We start from the raw sequence: 7,760 nt of genomic DNA, 5'->3' as shown, positions 1-7,760 counted from the left end.
GAAAGTTAACTTCAGTTGACGCAAAATCAGTGTCAATAAATTGCGACCTTATGGCAAAAGTGAGTTTTATCTACGCGTGTCAAGTTTTATGTCCATTAGCACATGTGAGATTGCATAACACTGTAATCGAAAATTAGACTTTTGCTGACGTCACAACCTGAAATTTATGGCAATACTGGTTGTTACATTAACTGAATATATATTTTAGTGTCTCCTAAAAAATAGACAAAATAAAGTTATGTTTTAACGGTTACGACTTTCTTGGCACCGCGAATTTGTCTCATTTTAAACAGCAACCCGGCCGTTAATTTCATGAACTAGCACAAGCAGCTAATAACTTTTTAAAAGCCCCAAGAAATGTAAAACGTATGAAGAGTTCAACTTAATGGAAAATTGTTTGCCCTGCTCTGTGAGCCATTTTCTGGAATATTTGACGAAATAATGTCTAGGAATATTGTGAACCTGGTTTTCTTGGAACGTCTGTGTAATATAGCATTTGCTTTTGAAAATATACAAGTATGGTTAAACTATGAAAGCATTCTGAAGCAATGAGAGCAAAATTAGACATAAAAATTATTTCATATGAATTTTTGTGGTTGATTGAAAATTTTCTTATCCCCAAACAGTGTTACAGTAGTAATTTTGCCAATCGCAATTTTGTATCAAAAATTATTCCAAAATTTTAATTGAAAAATGCAATTAAATGTTTTTGAGAGCTTTATTAATATGCTAAGTTTGAAAGACAGTTTTCAAAGTTTTGTATGACTACATTGTGCAATGTTTTCAATTTGTCCAGTTTTTGTTTAATTTTCTACATCAGCAGGCTACAATTGACCACCCACCCGAAATAACAATTTCTTCCGACATCAGATAGTTGTTTAAAGAAGCGTGTCCATCGTAGCAATTTTAACTCCTACATATTTCAAAAGATAAATAGGACTAGTTTGAGTCTGTTTGCTGTCAATCATGTGAAGATGTGTTAGTTCCGGTAAAAAATCTATAATGAGATGGAAAAGTAACTCCATCGAAGCATCGTACTACCGACGAAATAAGACCCTGATTTATTGTTCTACCTCTTAAGTGCCAGTTCATTTTTGATGTTTTGCAAAAAGAAAAGTAGTCACATCACGGAATTTACATTTCAATAGCAAAGGATAAAACGGACAGTTAAAAACTTGATTTTAAAAAATCTCTGCCCAAGAACCTGGTATGAAAACTCAGTCACCTAGAAAGAAAGAAAGAAATGATTTCTCCAAATAAAGAAAACACAAGAAAAGCACATACATATAACATAAAAATTGAATTTTTTCTATAAGAATGTGGTGCTATGGAGAGGAAAACAACGGAGCAACTGGGGCTCTCTAGCGTTTTCCCTGGATTAAATGAAGAGAAAAAAGTTTAAAACGTCAAAAATGTGGAAATTTTCTAAGTGTTTAAGGTGTCAGAGGCCAAAAACGCCATATCTCGGCTTCTAGAAAGTTTCAGACTGTATTATTTTGCATAAAAAATCCCAAGTGAAAAAAAGTAGTGTAGGCCACGAGGGACCTACACCACCAGAATTTTACTCTTCAAGTCTAAAATTCACAAGTTGCTATTTTTCCAAGATGTAAGGGTTTTTAATTTTATGATAGAATGAAGTGATATCTTGCTGTGATGCGGTAGTTAAGTCATCAGTAATAATGCCTTAACGTTTAAGGTTGTTATACAATCAGGTTGCTCTATACGACAAGTCATATCTTTTGATTCTTGTTTTATATCTAGGCTCTTTGAGGAGCTGCATAGTTGCCTATTGATTGTTGACCTGAGGGGGAATAGCAGGAGTTCGTGTATGTGCATTTCATATACCAGAAGTAAATGATTTTTGAGGAAAAGCTCCGAAGACGAATCGCGCCGTTTTTTTTTTTAACAAAATAGGTTTGTTTTTCCCTGTTGTAATTGAATGCGATTCAAAGACGAAAAACTGCAGCAGTCGTACACCATATTATACGTTATAATGAAGCTGATGTTGGTTTGATAGTAATTCAGCAAGTGTTCGTTTTCGAGGAACCTTGTTCTGAATTTGAAACTAGTTTGTTAGCGTACAGGTCCTCACTTAATTCTATTTCCGATAGCTCTGGCTGCTATGTTCGTGTCCTCTGTAAACAGAAAAATTTCAGTTTTGTAGCATGTGCTCGACAGGTCGTTAATGTATATTAATATCCGAGGGGTCTAGAAGGGTCCGAGGATGGACGCTTGCGGTACCCCGCAGCTAAGGCAATTCCAGTCAGAGCTATATTTCCATATTTCTTTTCCTTGCATTCGATAACTAAAGTAACTTGAAGCGTCGACCGATTTCCTTCAGGCAATGTTATGGGCGTGAATTAAGGAATTGCAGCCTGAAGTTTTCCACCGATCCAGTAAAAGTTGAACTTATCGCAAACGTCTACCGGGGCATGCATCATCCGATGCCTAACTCCCATCGAGCGGTCTTGGCTCGACCTCTTCCTTAATTTTCATTCCGCTTAGTTCACTTGATAACTTATAAGTTTGCCTTGTCTCCCAGACAACATTTAACCTTTTTTAGCAGTCCTCATTGGAGAGCTTGACTTACTTTTAAATTTTTCCCCGCAATTAATTACACTTGGACTGGACAGTAAGTGATCATTACTTTTATTTTGAGCCCAAGCCCGGTGTGCTTGATTACGATTATCTCAAGTTTTTGAATTAGTTATTGAAGCATTTTGGTGTATTCGAATTTTTAGTTTTGATTTCGAAAAATGGCGCAAAGCGATCAGTTACGTTAGTAGAAACATTTCGCTACGTGCTGAATGATTGTGCAGTATCAATGCTACCTTGGGTCGAATGGCCATATTACCTAAGACATTCATCTAAAAAGGCTTGATAGCATTTTACTTGAGATACAGATTTTAAGAACTTTGTGTTACGGAATTTTTGCAGTTTACACCTTGGTATTGTTTTTCGAAATTTATTAGAACATGGTAAATGTCGCTGAAGTTCTGAAACTCCAGGATTCAGATTTTGGTGTACAAATTGATCGAAACAATAAGAGGAGTTAATATTTACAGTGGCTTTCGGGGAGCTTGCAGAATGCAACTTGTTTCCACTGCAGTTAAATAACTAATAATTATAAGGCTGCTGTCTAATAGATTGATGTTTATATCCCCGCATAGAATTATTTGTTTATTTGGCTGTGCTAATCCACTCAGAAAAGCATCTACCCTCTCTGTAACTCAATTTATTGTGACGTGGAGGATTATAAACAACTCCAATCAAGAAACGACGCCCTTTCCCTTCAATTTCGACAAAAGTTTCCTCATCGAAGGGGTTTGAAATGTCCTTTATAATGTTACGATATCTGCAGCATGACTCAGGTCCATATTAAGATGTGCGATTTTTTTTATATAAATCGACTGTATCCCTTGATAAGAAAGGGCAGGCAATAATCTTTATTTCCTAACCATGTCACTGATAAACTGAGTATACATGGGTGAGATTTGAGGCACTAGTGTTTCCAAGTCCTCAGAGTGCTTCTTAAGAGATCTCACGTTAATATTAAACAAAAAACTCAAGCAATTGAAAATGACCTGTTGCGAAGTCTTTGCGCTTTCAAGACTCGGCTTCCGCCGCTAGCACCAGATCCGTTGAGGTTTTTCGACCCTCGGTGAGCAGATATTCAAGGAACAGTCGAGCTCCGCATGGTCCATTCACTTAATATAGCTTTTTGTCTGCTTTCCCAATGTAAGTGAATTGTGATCCCTTTGGTCCAGGCGCTTTCAATTTGTGAATCTTCATGTGTTTGTATAGGATGAGTTCTGGTTGAGTGATGTCTTCAAATATCTTGACACTACAAAACTGATTGTTGTCATTCAGGGCTTTCTTCTTTTTCATCATTTCAGTCTTTGAGACTCTTCTAACGAACTTCACAATAATTGGCTTTTCGTTTTTTCGTGGTGATGGAAGACGATTGGCAATGGATATGTCTTTGACTCTCATGGGAGACTGTAGCACTTCCGCATTTTCTGCCACTTTCTTTTCTGTCACATCATGACCTTCAGGAATTTTGTGTCCGTCGGAATCAACTTTGCTCTCATCCATTTCTCACGTATTATCGTCGATTGTAGATTTTAGCTTCAGATTGCTTTTCTGGAACACCTCAGTCCTCTGCGTTTGCCAATGATATTTAAATTCCCGTATTAAGTTGGATCATCATTGATTGGACAGCCTCTTCAGCTGCTCTTTGGATGGTCTTCTTCATTTCAGCTTGGATTGATTGGATTATGTTGGTTATATCGCTTGTAATTGCTTCCTTGATTTACACATCACTTTCAGTAATGGTACCTTCAGGTAACAGGTTTTCGCCAGTGGGACCTAAGGCAGAGCACATTCTTTGTCGTCGCCTCTTGGAATAGTGGAGTGACCTAGATATCGAAGCGATGGCAGATCCCCCGGCGTGAGAATCATTATCAGTGGCCATTGAGATTTTCCTTCTCTGAAACTATTTGATGAGTTTATCACAACAGTTAGTCTTAATAACGTTAACTGTAACATATTGTAAAAATTTTGAATATGAAAAAAAACATCTTCGATAGCAAGTATGGACTTGACTCTATGGATAGTAACAAAGCTGCTATGGAAATAAAATTTTCATTTCTTTGTAAGCAAGTTGAGTATAAAATCAAAATAAAGCTATTTGAAGAAAATGCTGGTTTCTTTAACTGCCAGACGAAGTTAATATCAGGGCTCAAGAAATATCAGGATCAAATAATCTCGTCTATATTTGTAATTTGAAGTGATAATAATCGTGGCGCACAATGGCGACTTATTTATCAAAGCTATTGAAAAAATGAATAATTGCATGCGACATCAACGTTTTCGGAATTTGTGTCAATTCTTTTGCCTTAAAGATATTAAATTACTAAATGACTAAAGCATGTTTTCCACTTTATTTCTACGACCCGAAGAGGAATATTGGAGAAGTCCATTTTTTAATCAATTTTATTGGAGTGATTTTTGAAACGGGAAATGAAACTCGTGAAAAAATTTGGAGTGATTTGGTGCTGAACAAAAGTGAAGAGTGGAGCAAAAAGAGAGTGGTTTTTGTTCATACCGCTGTTTTTGAGAGAGCGAGAAATTGATGTGTGAAAAATTTTTCTCTAAGCGAGCGAAATTTTTTTGTTCACGTGCGGCTTTTAAAAGCAGTTTTTTGAAACTTTTGATGGTTATGAGGTTTGATTATGATGTTGTATTAGTTTTGGGCTTGTTTTGATAGGAATTGAAGGTTCCAATTAGTTAATTTGAGTTTAATGCTAATTTGGAGGTTTTTTTAATCAGTTTTGCTGATTTTTAGACGAAATTTAGATTTTTTTTGCCTGTTTTTTTTGTTTTAATGCTTTAAGTGGGATTTGAATAGAAGCTTGTTATTTAAAGGATATTCAGATACCAATTGGTTAAAGTTTTCGTGGTATATATCTTTTTTTTTTAGGAAAATTGTCAGAAAGATTGAGAAATTTTAAACCATTTTTCTTGATTTTTTGCAGTTTTTCTTTTTTTTTAATCTTAGACAAGTTTCTTAGCCTATTATGACTTGCCCATTGTTTTGCGAGCTTTTCATTGCTCTAATTGCAAAGAAACGTTATTCGACTTTATGTTTCCTTGTACTATTAAAAAAAAGTCGTTAAGTTTTTCTAGTTTTTTTTCAATTTGCTTTAAGTTTTTGAATGCCGTTTATATTCTTCCTCAAATTTTTTGTGGCATTTGTGGAGGTTCAGCGTTCACAATAGTTGTTGTATTTGTTTAGTCATAAGTATGGGCAATTTTCTCCTTCGAGTCGTTTCCGGAATTCTTCTGGCTATGTTTTTTTAATTTATAGTTTTTTTTAGAGGAAATGATGTATAAGGCATATGCCCTATACAGAAGTTTGGTTTCCTTTTAACAATTTTTTTAACTGTTTCTAGATTTGACGTTCGATATTAGTATCTACTAAAAATACTTTTAAAACGAGACCATTTTTCCATACATGGCAAATGTCTATTACAACATCATCTCCAAGAAACTATAAATATAATAAAATATAAAAGTGGAATATCTGTTCGTTTTTGATGTTATCAATACTCTGAAGGCAAAACAATTAACAAAAATTTCAAAATATTCTGCGGCTACATACATTTATTCATTTGCTCTGGCCTAGATAAATAGGTCGCCAATTATCGTCAATTGATTTCTGTTCGTCTATCAGTGTTGCTGGATAGAGCAGCATTATTTTTGACATATGAAATTTTTAATGGATTTACTTAAAGAATTTTGGCCTTCAAGATATTTTTTTCTAGTTGTAAGCTGAGCAAAGCTATATTGCGCTGCTCTTGTTACGACTCGAATAGGAGTAATGGTGATCTTTTTTTATCGGTGACTTCTCTTTTCACAGGATGCAAAGTCAAATGCCGCACGTGAAAACCATTGTTTAGGTCAATGTGATGAACAGAATTCTAAATCAGAAGCAAAGAGAGACTGGTTTTTGTTCATTCAGTTTTCTAGAGCGAGAAAAGTCGGTGTGAAATATTTTTACCACGTGTGGCTTATCCAAAGAGGTTTTTTGTTTTATCTCTTAGTTTTTCAACTAAAGATGTTTGTCTCATCTGTTTTGGCTAGTAATACTATGTTTTGAAGATTGTTTACCTTCTGATGCAAATAATATACTTTTGAATGATATTTTGAGCTATTTTTCCCATTTAATCTCTGGAGCGCTTTTTAAGCACTTTTTACGTCTTCTTCATTGTTTTATAGCAATGGGTCTTCTTATGATTCAGCTCAGTTTTTAGTGTATTTAGGGATCTTTTGATTTGATTAATGAATGAGAAGCAATTATCGTAAACGTGTCTTTTTTATGCAAATTTTTGTGTTCTACTCGCGTGTCTATTCACTGGTGAGAAGAAATTGTGCTTCGATAACTCAGCCAAACAAACTCTTATCCACGCGGCGCCTTAATTTGGTCTATTTTTTCTCGTCTGCAACTCAGCAACTGACTTGATGATAGAAACACACATAGAACCTGTCTAAACTGCAGGCGAACAAAAGATCATTGCAACTGCTGTCTCCAATGGAGTTTGAAAAAAGTTTCCAAGACAAAAACTTAACGTATAGTTTTAAAGTTTTTTTAAATTGCTCTCGAATGAGAAAAATTTTGTAAAGGTGTGTCTTTTTTATGCAAATTTTTGTTTTAACCGTTTTGCGCTTTTCTGCTAGAATAATCTTGACTTCGCACGTGACTTTTCCATGCGCTTCTTTTTGGTTTTTGAGTGATTTCAATTGCTCTCAGTCCGAAATAAAGTTTGTTAAATAAGACCGATTGTTAAAGACTCGATGACAAGTCCCTGATAGCTAGTGGTTAATACCTCCATCGAGGTGACGAAATCGGACTGAGGAGGTCGGGATTCGAATCCTGCCGTCGGCTGATGTGTTCACACCCATAAAGAAAATTTTTTTATAGGCTACAGCCCCTGAATTAAATTGCGCCGCCTGTAATTCGAGAGCAATTGCTCCGACGTTAGTCGGCTTGTGTTTGTGAGTTGTGTTGGTTAATGCAATTCTTGCTCATTTTCGTCCGTTTTTTGAGTTTTTGCATTTCTTCTGATTTCGAGCTTTTTGATGGAATTTGTGTTTGCTAGTTAATCAGATACTTAATAAGGGTTGTTGCTAAGTGTTGACATTTTATTGTTGAAAGTGCAGTTTATATAAAATAATAAATCATACAAACTTGTAATTTT

General features: G+C 35.2%; 1 protein-coding gene across 1 annotated transcript in view; it reads left to right on the top strand.

The window, feature by feature from the left end:
* LOC142341521 (uncharacterized) overlaps window positions 1-7,760 on the top strand; it is a 133,120-nt gene that overhangs the window by 68,268 nt on the left and 57,092 nt on the right. The gene's annotated exons all lie outside the window — the stretch shown is intronic.

The sequence above is a fragment of the Convolutriloba macropyga genome, chromosome 6 (assembly GCF_964194025.1).
Source record: "Convolutriloba macropyga chromosome 6, txConMacr16.3, whole genome shotgun sequence".
Classification (NCBI taxonomy): Eukaryota; Metazoa; Xenacoelomorpha; order Acoela; family Convolutidae; genus Convolutriloba; species Convolutriloba macropyga.
This window is presented reverse-complemented; position numbering and strand designations above follow the sequence as displayed.